We start from the raw sequence: 19,482 nt of genomic DNA on the forward strand, positions 1-19,482 counted from the left end.
AGATGTACACTTATGTAACTCACATGGAGACAGTTCACTGACTGGTGAGTTGATGGAGCTCAGAGTGATGTTCTGAAACCGTGGCGTCATCCTCTGAGGGTGAGGGCTGCGTGGGCGTCTGACCGACTAAGCTTCCATTCTGCCTTCTGCCCAAACCCACGCTTGTTTTCCAGAAAGCTGCAGTCCTCCCTGCGAAACTCAGCTGCACATCAGAGAAAAATACACGTAATGACATAATGAAAATCAAGTGAAAAGGTTTAAAACATAAACAGCGTGTGGAAAAATGACCTTTAACATAAACATGTTTTTCGTAAAGTACGAAACACAATAAGAACACTGACTCGTTTCCAAGCATTTGTTTTGGTCAGTACTCAACATTTTGCTGTTTCAAGATTGAGGACAGAAATATAACAAAGAATATAAAGGAGACACACAGTTGATGTGCACTTGAACTTTATGGGCCGGTTATTATACTTTAAATCCACTGGAGAGCAGTGTTGAGCTAATGGTGCCTTCTGGCCATTACTAAGACTAATGCAGAATTTGCCTTTTCATTGTAAAACAGAACAGTCACAAATAGACTCACAAAGATGCACACAATACACACTTACACACACACTACTCTGTTACAAATGACGTGACGTTGCTGGGCTGAGTCTCCTTATTTGCGAATACAAATCACCTGATTTCCTCAAGCGCTACTGATTTCTCAGAGAAACACTAATGAGAACAAATGATGACTCGCGTGCATATCTGCTGACACTTCAGGCCCAGACGACTAAAACATGTTCTAATTGATTCATGTTACAGCCATTTCTTATGGTGACCTGAAATAGCAGAGAATATGCGGCGTAAACAATCACTTGTTCTCTTCTTCACAAACAAACGGATGTTTTAAGCCTCAACATCTGTTTTGCATATATTTTCCATTCGTGACAGATCCCGATTTTTACATTTTTGAGCATGTGTGGTTAAATTTAAACCCACTATGAAACACGTGACATAAATGGAGCCACTAGTAGCATCAAGGGCCCGTTTTATTATCCCGAACGTCCAACGAAAACACTGAAACTTATGTTCTTCATCAGTGAGATCAAAACAAAGTAATGAAATGGCTTTGAAATTGTGGCGATCTCCGCTCCCATCTGAATAAACACAGCGGACAGTCGGGGGGTCTTTGAGAGCCAGTCAGATTGTCTTTCTGACTCCAAGAGCCCAGTTACTCCCATCAGGGGTTTGGATGTGTGTGAGTGTGTTTTTGTGTGCGCGCACCAATTGTCCCTGCTCTCGGCATTCCTACCTGTTTTACCATTTTTCTGTGTGTTTTCTTTTGTGCGTGAAGGTGGTGCTCTTTACCCGCGTGGGTAATCTTTCGTGCACTCCTAACGAGGTTGTCATATCCGCCGCATAATGAGGAGCCTAAAGATGAATGTGAAAACGCCTCCATTACCCCGCTTTCATCCTCTTGTTCATTAGGTTAGCATAAGGTTACAATACATTACTCCGGTCCCAATGTTCCACACGTACACAATCGCACACATTCATGCACATAATATCACCTGGATAAACTTAACCTCTGAATGAACCTCGACATAACCCTGATCCTCAGCATATATCTGACTTCTTTTTATAGATACATACAAGACAAGGTTTTACATGACAATGTGTCTGTAATTCACCCTCTGAAAATCTATTGTGCACGTTTTCATCATCTGCGGACATCCAAATTTGCCCGGTTCGCCCGCTTTTGTTATTCTGTTCCTGTCTCCTCACCTCTGCCCGTCCCTCACCTCCCTCCCCTCCCCTTTCACTCCCATCCCTGCACCCCTGTCAAGTGCTTTGTTTGCTGTGACTTTCCATGCGGTTATCTGAGCGGAGACAGTGTGCCTCACCCTGGCACAGGACCTCAGTTTCCACGGCAGCTTTATAATTGTTTTGGACGCCTTCCAGACGCCACTGGATGCCGAGGCGTTATTGATGTCAAAAGAAACATGTATGAAACGAGGAGACGTGGAGGCGTCCATATGGTTGCGCACACAGCCTCATGCGAAGCCATTTAACTGTTTTTCAATGGGAGTTTTGTGATACCGCTGAATAGATCCCACATGGGTCAAATGATATTTCATAATTTTGATCTTTCTGCGTTACAAAGGAATAATAGCACGCAATGCAAGCCACTGAGCTGTGCGATATTTCCTCTATTAATGCCATTAAGCCCTTGTCACAGTGTGCACAGTATGGTGACCTTACTGAATACAATATGTCCATCATAATGATTTTTTTTGGTAATATGAATAGTTAAAATGAATTGAAAATAAAAGTCTGCTGCACCAGAAGCTTCTCCAGTAAAGTACATTGCTGTCATTCACTTCAAGCAGCCTTTGTTTTGACAGGAGAGACGTTATGAGATATCTCAGCGCTCGTCACCATAACCATATTGTGGCCGCCCCATCCTGCATCACTACCCACCAGCCCCCTCACGAACACACACAGCACCTCTGAGCCTTGAGCTGTGGCCACATTAACCACAACGCCGCAACACTCATTAAAATAACATATAGTGTCAACAGAAAGCGTGGCCCCAAGTGGATAAACCCAAACTGCCTCACTCACAAATCCACAGACGAGACGAGAAATCTCCGAGTGGCACGTTCGCCTCCTTGTTAAACTTATTCAACTCTTCCAGCTTCGTTTTATATCATAGGATATAATGTGATACAAACAAACTGGAATAAGGTCCTGACTGATCTTTTTTTTCCTCTTCTCCCCTGATCTCCAGCCTCCCCCTCCCTCTGCTTAATTTATGACCTGTGAGGAGGAACCCAGGGAGTGAGAAGTGAGTGAGACTGGTGTGAAAGCCCTGAATAGAGCAGGGGCAACAGGCCCTCCAAATAACACAAAAGAGGCACCACAGCTGTTTGGAGGCAAAACAAGCCTTCAGGAGGCACTGTCTTCTGCTCCGAGCCCCCAGACTGGCACTCACGCTGACTCTGTGAGCTGGCTTGTTACATGAACACTGAAACGCAATCATCACTTCAGATTTGTGGGTTGGAAAAACATTCCCAGATGAAGTCCATGTGAAATCTAAAGTTTTAAAGAAAACAAGTGAAATCACGAACGTTTCCCTTGAATGAATTCCATAGTTTTTGTAAGAATATTTATCGCATGCCCTCGACTGGTCCCTGAGAAGAGGATGTTTCAAACTGTGTGTTTGATCTTGATATGATGTTAGCAACCAAACAAGAGGAGAAAAAGAGGACTGGATGCAAATGAGGTGGAAAAGGGGGATGAGACCTGCTCTGTTCCACGGTGAGTAGCCAAGAGGAAGAAAAGAAAAACAGCACAACAGCCGATCACCTTCAGAGAGGACTGAATCATTTGAGGGCCCCGCTGAGCTGCGGTAAAGTGTCACCAGCCTTCGTGAGCTCGCTCGCTGTCAAGTGCCGGTTACCAACTGTCAACCGCGGCTAAAAATGATTTCAGAATCCAGGGTTAGAAGTTCAGCGCAGTGTGTTCTTCCCCCAGACTGAGGGAAAAACGTTGTCACTGTTGCTTGGCCCGTAATAATTTATTCCCCCCTGTACAAAACTCTCTCCGCTCCCCCACTCCTACGTCTGCCTCTTTGGTTTTCCACTCACGGCCATTAGCTGTAGCCACATGCAGGACACGTGTGAGCCCTCAGAATGATGGCAACTTTTCGTATAACTTAATTGCAGCCCATATTCACCATCGTGACCGTGTCAGAGGAGACACGACTGTAAAACTGTTTCCTGCTAAAGCGACTTCTCCAGTATTATCTTACACATGTTATGGACTCTTCAGTCTCTGGAAACACTAACCTAGCATAGAATAGAAGATTTGGCAAGTTGAGGTCATGTCCAGAGACTTTTTGGACGTCAAATTTACAAGGTACAAAATAGCTGAGAAAAAGAAGTCTCTGTCTCTCAGTATCTGGAGCCATCTGCGGACCACGATCCATCCCCAAACACAGGGGATCACAAAGGTGTTATTTTTCAAAGCTGCCCCTGTCCACCTCCTGCCGAGTATGTGCGGCTGTGGTTCAAGGGAAGGTGGGAAACTTCTGAGGCCCTGTTCCACTCGTAGCCCTCCCTCCCCTCCCTGTCGTCTGCCTCCTCGGGAGCAGCCCTTTGAGGGTGTCATAACAGCGGCCTGTATAACATGGGTTACTGCTGGCTGTGGTTGGTCACAGTTGATGAAGCCTTTAAAGACGCAGCCCGGTGTCATGGTTTATGTTAAAAAAAGAGAAAATTGTGAAGAGCAACCAGACGATTACAGACATGCAGCACCCGGGACGACTCTGGGGCAGAGCCGGGCCTGCATTTTGACCTGCGATGGGTAGAGGGTGCTCCAAGTCCATGTTTGAGGAGAATGTTGTTCAGTGCGTTGCAATCCTACACTACCGCCTTCTTCTTCCCCACCCCCACAAAAAAAAAATGAAATGACCCCTCTCCATTTTAGTTTGGTGCTTCCATGAGTTGCCTTCACAAAATGAGTCCTCCATGTTTTGTGCAACACAACGGTCTCCATTTCACTCACAAAAACAAAAAAAACAATCCTTGAAGACTTTGACATGTGCTGTAAAGGGACAAAGCTGCAGAACATGCAGCTGTTGTGGTGCCATCCTGATGTCTTTGGGGTGGGGGGTGGGGTGAGTGTACACAAGGTAAAATGGGACAAAAAGCCGCGGCGGTAATAGTGCTAGAGGTTTCGCAGCACCTGGTGTTCACCTCTTCCTCCGCAGAGTCCCTGTGGACACGGTGCACCACTGGCACACTGTAAAATTTGACTGTGGAAAACACCGTCATGCTGTGACTGATAAAGAGAAAAACTGTTTTTATCTTCAAAACAATATTTCAGTTTTTATATGTTCGCCTCCAAAACCCTTGTAGATTTATGACAAACACTAAAAAGTCTAATCCATGTTTCTCTTTCTTTTTAGGAAAAATATATTCATTAGGTAAATTGGCACAAGACACATTAAATATTTAGGCGATTGGCAATTATAGATATTACAATTTCAGCTTTTGTTAGTTTTGTATTTATCTAGATTGTAATTTCAGAGTAAATTAATTTTAGATAAATCAATTGTTATTTTATTCTGAAGTGATTTTGCAAAGGATAACATAGAGAGAGATCTTAATTATGTTATACCAATTTACACTGATATTGCAGTTTTCCAATGCAAATCCAGAGTGATTTGAAAATCATTGTCTCACAGTAACTGTTTATTTTTAATTAATTGCAAAATTTCTCCAGGTGGTACTTTTTATTTTAGGTATATTTATACTATTATTATAAAAAAACATACCTTGGATTTGGGATGCATTATCATTTATAAATTTGTCTTTATAATTTAATTTCCCATATCTGTGCAGTAAAGAAGCTTATGTAGATGAATGTGCTGCAGACAGTGTGTCAGTATTGAATATTAAATGAGAAACAACTCCACATGTATATAGTGAGTGTGCTGCAGGGAGTGTGTTGAACCTGGCCTGAGCCAGACAGATGCAGCGCGGAAGCCACCTTGGCCTGTGTGAGTCAGTATCGGTGCAAAGTGCAAAGGTCAGCGTGGTTCAGGACTTCTCCTCAGGTCGTGCTACGTGAGCTGCAGCATGTGGACGACGAGCTCGGAGTGGACCAGAGGAGGCTCAGCACCGCACAACGCTCCACTGTTCTTTGTGTTGTGCTTCGATCTCCCTCTCTCTCTTTTTGTCCTGCAAACACACACACACACACACGCACGCACACACACACGGACGCACACTGAAGAGTTCTCTCCACACAGTTGGAAAGACAGGGGTCACTGACTGGATGCTCCCAGCTGAGTACTTCAGTGCAGCCCTTCACTGAAGCAACCATACACACTTGCACGCATACACGCATACACACACAGACACAGACACACACACACACACACACACACACACTGTGTTAATGTCTTTTTCCACGCAGGCACAAAGCTTTGGCCGTGTTGTCGTCTGCATTTCTCTCTGAAACTCAAGCATTAGCTGAATGTTTTTGTCATTCATGTTATAATCAGTAACAATTTGTTTGACAAAAACACTGTCAGACACCTGACTGTTGCTATAGGAACCACAATCTTGATTGTAAAATCATTTTTAGTTATAGCCCTTAAAACAAATGTCTTTTTGGTTGTATTTTCCAATGATTTGATTTTATTTGGGACATTTTAGTGTCAGAAAAAACTAATTATGTTCTTCTTTGTCAATAACAAGATACATTTATAAGTAAAAGTAAAGTGATTCTCAACGTCCACTATCATTGTTGCTCTGGCGCAGGTGCTGCAGGATTTCTCAGGAGTCTCAACCAGCAAACTACTGAGATGTAATCCTGGAGCAAAGCAGCCGTCAGCCTGGAATCTCACTTTGCAACCCACGTAAAAAGAGTTGTTTCTTTTAAAGATGCTTTTTATATTTATTTTACAATAACGCGATTAGTAATGGTTCAGGGAAATTGAACCCATGCAAGATATTTGAAAACAAGGTTTGCGTACAGTGAATGGATATTTCATTAGTCTTACAAGGGATGTCCTGCAGTGATTAGCTGGAAAGCCCATAAAGCTACTGAGTTTCTACTGCGAGGCAAGTTTTTCACATTATCGTAACTTGTAATAACTTGTAATAGAAATAAAAACAAACTGAATCCACAAAAAAGAATGGATGGGGGGTGATTAAATGATACATGGGCAATAGATTTTACTTTCACAGAACTTCTTTTTTTAAACTGCTGAACCCTGTGCGGCGGATGATTGAATCGACAACCTCTCAATGCTGCTCTGAATTAATCACCAGCATAATGCTGTGGTATCGATCTAAAACACAAAGTAATCCAGTAGCCGTTAATCATTCGTGTCAAAATCAGAGAAACATAACCCAGCCAGGCGGTGCAGGAGGAGGGGATGGAGGGTACAGAGGAAGTGGAATTCACAAGGAACAGGGAGGTTGATCCCTCCGCCGCTTTGACGTCAGGCATCCATCTACTGGTGTTATTCCTTAATCTGATTCACTTGGCTGCTCAGCAGACCGGCGTTGCCTGTTGGAAAGGTTTCATGTGCGTGATGGATGCTATTGTCAGAAATGCCAAGGTCAATATGCGATGCAGCGGCAAAAAAAAAAAGGACTTTCTTATTTCCAAAGTGCTTCCCATGTATCATCATCTCTGCAATCTGACCTTGCTTCTCTCTGTAATAACATTCAGAGGGAGGACAACTGCTGGGTGCAGGCTCATGGGCTGGCGTTGATCTTTAAAACGGGTCACGGCGCCGCGGAGGAGAGGCCCGTGTCACTCATGGCAGTATGCAGGCGAATTACTTACAGTGAGACAGATTTGGAAATGGAGTTGCATTGTCTGGCGTGGAAAGCCGGGGGGACAATTATGTCTTGATTTGAGCATCCTGACAGAGGGGCCGCGGCGTGAATGCATGTTTTTTTTTCTGTTCAACAGCAATTAGCTGATACAGAGGCGCATCATCAAATCATCATGTAAACAGATTTAGAGGAGTGGAACGCCGATTTTGGCAAACGACAAACAGCGGAGGAAAACTTGATGCACAAACAGATGAGACAATCGGTCCAACAGTTTGTCAGTTTGAGCGACAGCGTCAACCTCAGTCACTTCTGCATCACAATTCATGATTTATCGAATCTCATCACCATTAAAACGTTATCTCGGCTCTGGCAGTTATTAATACCACATGAGGCAAACTTCGGAAAATGGGATTTTCTTGTCAACATGTCCTGATGCAGAAACTACGTGGGCCGATCAAGTTAAAGACCCCCCCCCCCCACCTGCTGCAGGAGTGTGTAAAATTAGTCTGAATGGAATAATAATTTGTGTCTGATCAGGTTTTCCGACACAAGAAAGTAAAATTACCTACCATTCCTTCTCTTTTGTTAAAAAAGCCAGAATTCATGAATATTCCAATATTCTTCACTTCAAAAGTTAAACACATTTACTTCACTGAGAACTCTCTGCACGGTAGAGGCTTGGAGTTTCCACGTCTCCCTGGTTGTGATGTCATAAAATCCTGTTAAAGGTGCTAAACTTTCCCTCTCAGATTAATGTGAAACCGGAGATCTCCACTTCTGCACATACATCATTTACATTCTGCACAGCGAAGGTCAATCATACAAGTGAAATAGGCAAAACACATTTTTCGACTCAAGGGGCACTTTAAGCTTTATTATATTCATTTTGCTACAGCGCTAATTTTCACTTAGTGTTCGGCTAATAGCTTAATTACTGGTGTAGCTTTAATGAGAATGTCTGATGGAGAGAAAAACAAGACATGTTGAGTTATATCAAGGCTCTGATCACCCAACAAGGTGGACATCACACCATCAACCACCCCCCACCCATCATTTTTTATTTTTAATTCAAGGAAATGCTAACCCTATCGGTCTCTCCCCACTGTGCCCTCATCTCCGACTGTCCACTGATTCACCGCTGCCACAGGGGACACTGACCTCCTCAGCCACCTGGGGACGACCCCCCACATGCATGGTTAAATATGCTCACAGGAAGGAAGCGGCGAGGAGGAAATCATGTGGTTACGGCCCTGCCTGCTGACGCCACTCTGTCCAGCTTCTTTGTTTTCTACGGCCAGGGAATAAGAAATACCCCAAGTCTTTGAAAATGACTTCAATTAACCATAATGTTAATCACTATTGCTCAGAACAAAAGTCAAGCTGAGAAATCCCTTGATGGAAATTGTTATAATTGCCCTAACAGTGGGGATGAATATTTCTCCCTGCTTAATTACATGTGACTTAATATTTAAATATACCATTTGTGGGTTTTAAAGTATCTTAATCACAGCCATTAATTTTAAATATCTAGCATTTGGAGTGGCGGGGGAGCAGACAAACACCTTTTACAGTGCGACTGGTTACATGTGGCAGGTAACGTTTGCAGAATGTCAGGTATGTATTATGCACGAGGTGCCGCTGACAGGGCCTGTGTGCCTCGACAAGAACAGGTAATTGTGCTTCCCGCGTGCGGTGGGAGGTCGGGAGCAATCTGCTGCACACGAGCTGGAGTCAAGTCTCGTGGCTCTGACCCATCCGTTGAAAACAACGGCACCGTTCAGACAAAACTCAAACTGAATATTTATCGCTGGTATGAAATTAGAAAGGTTGTGGGAATGTGCTGCACTTCACTACAAAATATATTTTCTTTTTTGTTTGTCATTACTTCTAAATGTGCAGGATTCAGCGCTTAAACAATTATGTTAAGTCGTGTCGGCCGGGAAATTTATCACCGACAGTTGTGGTAATCGCCTAATTAAGTCAGTCATTTATTAAGCATGAATGCTAAACTGCTGGTTACAGCTTTTTCATTGTGAGAATTAATGTTTTGAATCATTGTAAATGTCAAATCATTTGTTGCTGAACAACAAAATCAATTCAAAGAGTTCAGGGGATTTTGGGATAAATTAAAGCCGGTGAATTGACTAATTGAAAAAAATTATCTATATATATATGTTGACTTGCAGCCCTTTTGGGATTCACTGTGACCAGGAAGATGATATTTTCTCCAAAAAATGAGTGCTGCGCCAGTCATTAAAATGTTCATCCCCCCCTCTCCTCTCACTGTGGTCATTTAGGAGCTCTGCATGTGTCGTGGCTTCTCGAGGATCAGGGGTGGCAACCCTGGCGTCCTGGCCCGCAGCCAACAGTGACTCTCCCAATCTGGCCACCTAAATCACCGCCTCATCTAATTGGCCAAATCTCCCGCTGTTATCAGACCCCCGTCGCTGCGTGGCAAAGGCCTTCTGAGGAATCAGACAATGTTTGCAAACTATTAATGTTGTGTTTGGCCGGCGTTCGGAGACACTCCCAACAGTTGGGAACGTTCAGGTTAAAAGGTCGAGGGAAGAAAAAAAAACTAAGATCAATATTCAGTAGAATGTTATTCCTCCATGTTGCGTTTGATTTTTCGGCTGCAGTGAGAGTAAGTTTCCAGTTGCAGAGCAATTACTGCAATATACACAAATCAACCCGACACTGGGATGCAAAATTTCCACCATGCTGTCACTTATCGAGAGCTGACAGTAAGCTGAAATGCTGCGGGGCTAACAAACACATGCAGATACGTGGAGACGCACACATTTCAACAGACAACGGCGCAGCACACAAGTTAAGTTAAGCAGGCCTCAGAGTCACGCAGTGTGAGTGAAAAACAGAGTGGGAGTGAGCGAGCAGCTGCAGGAGCCATGGGGTGGGTTGGGCCTTACGGCGAGCAGCGAGGGGCTGGGGGAGGCTTAGAGGGGGCTGGAGGAGGCTGGGGGGAGACCCAGAGCTTGGGGCCGCCTGTTTAATTGGAGCTCATTTACACAGCAGTGGAGCAGGAGACACCTGAAGGGCCTTCCCTGCCTTATCAGCTAAATGGCTCCCGCTCCCCACCCTCCACAAGTCGGATCTCCTCTTGTTTATCCACTTGATTCTCCCTCAGAAGATCATTTCTCCGTCTGATACTTTTGCTTTTTTCTCCACTTTTAGGTCAGTTAATACACTTTGCAATAAAAGTGCATACAGTTTAAAGATACTCCAAATTTAAAATGATGCATGCATTTAATACATCATGCTGCTGTAACATTGTGTTGATACGAGCTAAACCATCCTGTAGCTTTGCAAAGAAGGTAGAGGATGGTGAAGGTGGAAAACAGGAGGGGGCTGTGAGGGAGGAGTGTGATGAGGAGGAAGAGGAGGAGGAGGAAGAGGAGCCAAAAGAAGGAACAACTTACTGTAATCATAGTCATGTTCAATCAGACACCTGCTATTAAGTTGATAAATACACTTTTCCCAGTGTGAGTCAGGATGCACTGAGTACCCCGAAGGCACTGTGCTGCTCTTTAACTACCTACTCTGCCCGGCTCCTTCACTCAACCACCGACTCCCTCCCCATTAACTCACATTTCACCCAGTCTCACAAGATGTCCCCGAAACTCCATTCCTCACAGGGCTTGGCATGATGGACTAAATGGGGTCCTCGATAGTTGGGACCGAGAACAGATTTGGTGAGTGGTCTTTCTGGCTTTTGGGGGAGTGAAAGGGTTTGGGAGTTGGGGACGTTTTAGGTCCATTAGTAAGTAACTATTTTGTACTTTTTTCCCTTCTTGCTTACGGTAATAAGAAAAAATGGGAGCATGAGTGTGTCTTTGTGTGTGTGTGTGGACAGGGCGCACAGACAAAGCTCCCAGCCTCCTTAATCTCTTGTCTCGCCTTTTCAGCTCCCGTCGGTCCCCACATGCTGGTGATGGGGCCGAGAGGATGCCTCCCGCCGAGAATCTTACTCAGCACGTTGTCATGGCCGCCACAACACCTGATAAACATTAAGTACAGGCTGTGATACCTAAGTGTTATTATTGTTGTTTATTCATTTTATGTCCCCTCAGTGTTTTTACAGTCTCCGCAGCTTGTCGGCAGCTGTCGTTCCGGAAGATAAGGAAGTGATGCGGGGGTGCCTGCGTGTTGTTTGGATCACTTTTCTTCTGGAGGAGAAAAAGTATTTATTTTAGCTCAGATTCTGGATTTAAGTGTGCTATGGGATTTAATTAGCCAGAGTTATCCAGATAACGTCTTATTCCTGCTTTGAAAGTCAGGCAACTAAACTACTGCTATTCTAGGGACTGTAGAAAAAGAACAGGGCTGTTGAGGGGAGTGATTTTTCACTGAACTCTCCTCTGGGGGTGGAGAAAAAAACCTTCTTCCTAAAACACGTCAAAATAATATGCCAGTGTTAAAGTGGTACAACTTGTGTAACTGAGTTTAAGCTTTAACCGAGCGTTGCTGCCCCCTACACATTAGGTCTCGTCCTACTGTTGATCATTTTAAATCTAATCTAAAAAACTATCCTTTTTAATCTTGCTTTTAATTTGGCATGAATATATCGTATGATTATGATAACATCTCTCCTTTTTCTTTCTCATTTGATTTGATCTTTTATCTCCTGCTCTGTTTTTACTTTTATTTTTAACCATCCGATTGTTATTTTTCATTTACTTTGGCTCAACTTCTGTTGTTTTTAACATGCAATATTAATAAACCTGACTTTACTCGACTTGACTAATACGTAAGCTTATGCGTCACCAATGTATATATATATTATCAAAACCCTGACACAGAGACAGAACTGTAAGAAGACTACAATAACAAAAGATAGAAATCACACCATCCTCCTTCTTTTCTGACTTACTCTTCTCTCTAATCACTTTGTACATGTTCTCTTTTCCTCTCTACAAAATATCTTTTGAACATCTTTGGTCCTTCTGGTTGTTATTACACCCCCCAGGTGGCTGCCTCCGGCATGATCACAGGCCATAAGGGATGTGGAGACACTGCTGCGAACAAGAGTCTATCTGATCAATAATAAGAGCGTTCAGCGTTTAAGCCTCTAATTCTCATGTTTGGAAAAGTTAAGTTGCACAAATTCATCTTTCTTCCTGAATAAATCAACTAATAACTCTCCAATCATCTGCAACAATATTGTGCTTGGGCTCCACTTGCATCAATATTATGAATGTTTCTAAAGAATGGACAAAACTAATTTCTGAAAGCTGCTAAAAGCCAGATTTCCCCGATGTTACCGAAATCAAAACTTGCTTTGAAACATGAATATCCTGTGTAGATTGTCCCTGAAAAATATTTTCCTTACGTTCCTTTGAGCCTGAAAAGAAAACTCATAACTCTGCGGTCAAAGTTCAAAAGCATCCGAGACTCCAGCACATGAAAAAATAAAGACGTAGTTTCCCTCTTTAAAATCACACGTCACAGATAGGGGCCGAAAACTGAGCTGAGAAGAGGGGAGTGAAGGGGGGTCTCTATCTATCTATCTATCTATCTATCTACCCATCCATCATCCATCCCTCATTCTTTCCTTCCTTCCTTCTGTCTGTCCATCTATCTATCTATCTATATTTCCATCTATCAATCTATCTATATATCCTTCCATCTATCCATCCATCATGTGTAGTGAGGGTGCAGAACACAGTAAACATGCGAGCGGGTGAGAGCAGAGCCTCTATATCACAGTATGAATGAACGACCTCACGTTGACCCAACCAGGGGAGGAAAACACATGTTCTGCTGGTCTTGGCTAGCTGGCTACCTGCAGAGAGGGTTGGGAATTCCTCCAGCAGGAGGGATGGGGAGATGGAGGGATGGAAGAGGTGGAGAAGGAAGAGGAGGAGGAGGAGGAGGAGGAAGAGAGTCTGTCTCCATGTGTCCACTCAGCCCTGACGTTAACTCAGAAAGGATGTTGCCTTATTGTTCTTCTTTTGTCAGACGTGGCTGGCGTCTTGTTGAAAGGGTTTAATAATTGAAGGCGTATAAAAGTTAGTGAAGAACTGAGAGTGAGGGGGGCAGAGCATGTGGGCTGAATGGAAGTTTGGTGATTATTAATAGTGCATTGAAGTTGTTATAGGATCAATGTGCGGGTGTTAACCTCTGCTACGACTGCAGACTAATAGACATTTAACGTGATGTTATAAAGCAGCTTTCCTCTCTCAGACCCGGCTCACGCTGCAGATCCTCTGTTTCCTGCTATGAGCTCAGCGAGCTCTGTGGCTACCTATTGTTTTTTTATTACGTGTAAAGCATTTTTCCACTTTCTAAATCTACGGGGGAATGTGAACTCTTTGTCCAACATCGCCTCAACTCACAATCAGCCTCTATACTTTCTCCACCCGTGTTCCATGAAACGCAGCTCTGGATTTCATTAGCGCTGCGCCTGTGTGTGTGTGTGTGTGTTTCAACGAGTGTGTGCACATGTGTTTGTGTGTATGCATGCATGCTTTCATGAATGCAAAATGGAGTCACTTGAAAACCTTTGTGTGCAAATGCAAGCCTGTAATTTGTTGCATGCTCGTGTATACATGTGTGTTTACAGTTGTGATGTATGTGCACATGCGGCTATGACAGATTACTTTTTGTAACATGTGCACGTTTGCGTTGGTGAACATTTTGCACACGTGGCGAGTCGCTGTCTGCACCACCACCAGAGGCCATGTACTGCAGCTACCCGGCTGTGTTTCAGTGTCACACTGTTACACACTGTGGAGAAGGGGCCTCGGCCTCATGTCCAGACAAGGAGCAGCAGAATGTAGTAAAGGCGGAATGTGGCAGCGGAGGTATGAATGGCTACGGGAGGGTGTGGTCACTGGATAAAGAGACTGATTCCTGTTACTGGGCTGTGGGATGAAGGGTGGAAAAGGGGTTGGTAAGGGGGCTGCTGGAGGCGATTCCACATCGCCCCTTTATTTACTTTGACCCCGGGTCCGCGGGAGGCCCGGGGAGGGCACATGCCAAACTCCCCAGGCGGGCAGAGCTGTCCTGCCCTCTCTCTCACCTCGCTGCCCGCCCCTCTGTCTCCAGTTAGATATATGTGTGGTGATGATACTTCTCTTCTCTTGTCTTACATATGTGGGTTTAGACAGTTGGTCTTAGTTGAAATAAGGTTTTGTTAATGCTGTTTGATTTAGAATCTGAGTCATTGAAATGTTATTTTACACTTTCACGCTGTACTATTCACACTATTCCATGTACTGGTAATATGCAGTATTATTCCCAGTTAGAAAATGTTATCCTGTAAAAGTAACACATAATTTGCAAGTTAAAGTGATATTGCAAATGTTACCCGAAATAAATATGGTGCATGTTATTTGAGGATGCGATTTTATAAATGGGTAGAACTAATTGTTAAATTATGCATGGGCCTCATCAATCCCTTCCTTAATAAACTTACAATTAGAAGCAGGAGTGGAGGACGACAGAGGAAAAAAGGAGGGGGGGGGCAGTGGCTCTTAAGATGTTAATTATTCAAATGAGACAAAGTGTACCTGCCTGATGTCAATGTCATCACAGTAGTAATTATTACCACGGTAACGCTGTCGCCATGGTGAATCGGAGTGTGATTTATTAGTTAAAGCAATTAGGTGTTGTGATTAGAGATGCAAACATAATTTCAAATTTAAAGCCATTTTTCACTTTTATAGGACGTTTTAATTTCTCAGCACACATTCCTCCTCAGCGACCTTTGACACCAGCCTGCACCGTCATGGCAGAGTTCAAATATTTCAATGAATGTTTCTTGGTTTAATGTTTCCATTAGTGGTTCAAGGGTAAAGAAAAGCTTTTTCAAACTTCAGGGAGGAAATCAAATCAGAAACATGCCAACATGTCCGACGTCACAGACTGATTTCTCAGTAGCGAGGTCTTGTTTAGCGAGGCCACGGTTAATTGATTGTCAAATCGTGTCACAGTGTAGTGGGTAACTGGGATGACTCCGGGGCAAACGTGTCCTCATGAACACGTTGCCCTCCTGCCCGGTGAGCTCAGCGGAGTCGGTCGCAGCACAGTGGTGGCGCTGAAAATGTCACCCCAAGATGACAGTCATATTCCATTACAGCCATCGCTCAATATCTTCATGCAGGGCAAATTACAACGTTTTAACGGAGCATAATGTCACAAAGGAAAAGCCATATGGAAATAAAATGAACTAGATTTATCGTAGCGAGGGCTTCATCAGCTCTTAAATTGTATTTTACAAGTGGATTTGATGGTTAATCGTGATTTCACAGTCGCATTCAAGCTTTAGAAAGAGTAAAGTTCTAAAAAATGAAGACAAAAACCTTTGAAAACAGACATGTTTTGTGTTGAAGGGAACATGCTGTGACACATTGAATGACCAATTACTCTACTGTAAACCGATTTGCCATTGAAAGCTGAAGCCAGTGACAAAATCCATCCAATTCCAGTGGTTGTAAGTATCCTGAATGTATTGGACTTCTATGGGGACTCGAATGAAGCTGCTGGGCATCCGGCGAATTTCAGCTCCATCTTGTTTTCTCGCCGAAAGGCTCCGGCGTGGGCCTGTGGTTGCCAGGCGCCTCCTGAGGTGACTCTATCAGAGCCAGTCAAGCCTGAAATCAATCACTCACACCCATCAAAGACTGCCCTGCACCGCCATTGTGACTGAGCCATCTGGGCCTCAGCAAACTGTCCACATTTATCTCTATGAACTATATGTGGCTCTGTGTGCATGCCTTCCCCTGTGTATATTATACAGTCTATTTGTGTGTTTATATACTAAGTGCAGATGAGCTGAGAGAAACAGGATGAAATTAATAAATCATCCTGCATTACTTCCTCAAACATGAGCATCAGCAGTTGTGGATGCAGGAGGAAGCGGCGACAGCTCTTTGCATCCATCATGCAAGCATGCTTTTTTTTTTATTACACCTGTTCACTACACGCCTCTCCTGCATGGCATCATCTGCTTGAACCAGTTTCCCTGTGTGGAGGCCTTTCTCCTTTGGCCCCTCTTTGGTCCGTCTCCCTGGTCTCCAGTCCGTCCTCTCAGTGCTGAGTGCTAACTGCCCAGCACTGGCAGGCGGAGTGGAGTGGAGCGGCGCTGAGTGAGTGTATGCATGTGAGTGTGTGTGTGTGTGTGTGTGTGTGTGTGTGTGTGGCAGCTGCCATTGGAGGGCAGTAGAGCACCGGCACATCCATCTCTATCAAAGTGGGGGCCCCCCCTCACCCCAGAGGGTGCCCGAGTGTAAAGCAGTACTTAGAGGGATGTTGGAGCACAGAGACAGGCTGGGGAAAATGTGGACAGGTCAGGCCAACATTGGACTCCAGTGGCTCGATGGACTCGGAGCAGTGTGTGCCCTCACAGCTTCACATGGAGACACACTGACTGGATCAAGTACACGGAGACAGGAAGCCTAATTGGAAACAGGAAAGACAACTGTCACAATTATGGCTGAATTCAAATGATAAAAATAAGATTATTAATTGCAATATTAATGTATAATTCAATCTGGAATATGCCTTTAATGTAATATTATCATCCTGACGGCTCAAATTTACTGAATACAGAAGTATGCACGAGACTGCAAATTATAAAAATAATGCACTGCACATTCCTTCAACAGAGTAAAACCTATGAGGCGTTTACTGGCCTGTTGTGAAACATGATTATTTTCAAAAACTCTTATATTTTAAAGGTAATTCCTCCCAATCATAAAGTTATGCTCTTTGTCCTTTAAACTGATAAGGCCATCATTTTGACAGGAGGACATCTAAGGTCAAAACTCTTCATCCAGGACCAGCCTTTTTGAAAAAGACTTATTCGTCTTTTCCCTTTTTGTCTGGACATACACCCTCTAATCCCTTATTCAATAACAGTTCAATACTGTGACGATCTGGTGCCGATATCCATCAGCTTCACTCGTCACACGTATTATTCAAATCCCCTCATATGCATTTGGCCAATAATCTACTTTCATGTAAAATGAGCATTAAAGCCTATTTAATACTGTACAGACACAGTGTCAGGTGACGACTCCTGATTTCAGATTGAAAGTCATGTTTCCAATGATAATCTATCACCTCTGTATAAAGACAAATTAAACTCAAATTTCCAACACTAATTTAAAAAAGTCAAGAGATATTTAAAAGTGAAGACCTTCTGAAGATGAATACTATTGACACACTCAGCGTAGTGAATAAAAGATCATTTCAAATAAAATATGTAAATGATTCCCAGATTATTTTTCATATCTAGTCAAAATAAATTGCAAGAATTCCATTCATGTTTCTTGCAAAAACAATTTTACATAATTTTTTTCATGCAAATAATTCAGTCATGATTTTCTGAATCAGTTGAAACCAGGATCAATAATCTCTCTGCTTTTTACTTTTAATGTTTATGCTTATCTTTAATATTTTAAACACCTCTCTTTATTTTATATTTTACAAATCTAACAACGCCACTGTTTGAATTATTCACAAATGTCACCTACTGCATTTCTGCAATAAATTAATTGATTAAAACAAAGTTACCTTGGACTCGGTAATAAAAAATAATAGTTAGGAGTAAAGACACGCAGAGCCATGTGAAAGAAATTAACTAGCAGCAGCACGTTGTCCGACATTTAAGTAGCTCTCAGTTCACTTTAAAACACACCAGCCCGGAAACTTTCTCAGGAAGAAAACACATGTTCCTTGTTTTCTGCTTTTACATTAACGTCCATGTTTTCTCCATTCCACTTAGACAGGGAACTGGGATTCCCCGGGTCCCGAGTGCAATGTCCCAGACCTCGACCGGCTCTTTTATGTAAACAGAAGCTCCTCGCTGTGAAGGGGTCCCATAGTTAAGAATTCCACTTAGAGGGAGCACGTTGAACTCTGCCGCGATACGGGCAGATTCATGTTCTCGCTCTGCGCTTTAAAGCTACTTCATGTTCAAGCTCTAAATGTGGCCTCAATACCCTGTTGGCTGAGAATAAGTACAATAAACAATTCAAGTTAAGTCACAAACTTGTTTGCTTACAATTGTACTTGTGGATTTTTTTTATTATGTTCGAACCTGCATTTATTCTATGTTGATAAAATTATTTTCTGAAGACTTGGTCGATATTTATTTTGCTGCTCTTTGGTTTGAAGGATCCAGAAGATAAACTCGGTGAGATTACTCTGCTGCTGAGCTGTGTGAGGAAATAATAGGAACAACAGTGAGAAGTGCTTTCTAATGTCACATCTTTCATTTCTGCCTTTTCAAATATTATTACATGGGAATTGTGCATTAATTCAAAACGAACAATTAATTTACTTAATTTGCCAATCATGAATTTTAATTCCAGAATTCAAACTGTTCAGTATTAAGTTCTGTAGAAATATTAAACTAATTCTATCCCTTGTTGTTTTAATTGTAGAAGTGACTCTCCTCTTTGTCAGGATGTGGCGTTTTGATAGCGTCGCAACATGCAGCAGGAAACTGAACTTTGCACAATGACGGCAGCGTTTTCCAAACACTGTTACCATGTTTACCAGTGCCGGAGGGCGAAAGAGGACCTTTTATTTCCCTCCTGCTAATTGTTTGATTTCCTGTTGCCGCTGGAGAGCTCTGGCGAACGGTAGGGGAAGAGAGAAGGCCCAGGTTGGCGCACAGGAGCTCGCTCGCTCTCACTTCATTTGTCTCAAACACTGCAATGGCTCCAGGCTATAGCCTCTCTCTCTCTGGAGCTTTGTAGAAATACCAAACAGTGACATCTGACGTTGTCTGTCTACAGTTCCTTTTTTTTTTTGTCATCACTGTGTTTTCCTTTTTCTTTTTTTTTTATACCCTCCGCCATCTCAAGCTGTTACTGACGCCCTTGCAGTGCCTGTCATGGTTTGTTCTGCAGCCCTCACTTCACTAATAAGGAAAGGATGTAACACTGATGCTTCCATGCTCATCATACGAGACACCGTGAAATGCTGAATCGTAAATCATCGCTTTTTAAAGCGCAGATTTTAGAGGGAGGGTCCCCGCGTGTTTATATTGTGTATATCTGGAACTTGTCATCGGTTCGTTTGCATAGAGATATGATCCTCTCATCCCACACTGATCCCAGTTCTTACTCCAGCAGGTGGTGGGCTTTAAAAGTTCTTGTTTGTA

The 19,482-nt window shown here is 43.2% G+C and overlaps 1 long non-coding RNA gene across 2 annotated transcripts in view; it reads right to left on the bottom strand.

Moving 5' to 3' along the window:
• Positions 1 to 19,482, bottom strand: part of LOC138405312 (uncharacterized) — an 81,838-nt gene that overhangs the window by 8,774 nt on the left and 53,582 nt on the right. For both annotated transcript variants that reach the window (XR_011239029.1, XR_011239028.1), the window contains exon 3: positions 24 to 16,765. This is a non-coding gene — a long non-coding RNA (uncharacterized lncRNA). The remainder of the gene's footprint in view (positions 1 to 23; positions 16,766 to 19,482) is intronic.

The sequence above is a fragment of the Paralichthys olivaceus genome, chromosome 17 (genome assembly GCF_024713975.1).
Source record: "Paralichthys olivaceus isolate ysfri-2021 chromosome 17, ASM2471397v2, whole genome shotgun sequence".
In the NCBI taxonomy this organism is placed as follows: Eukaryota; Metazoa; Chordata; class Actinopteri; order Pleuronectiformes; family Paralichthyidae; genus Paralichthys; species Paralichthys olivaceus.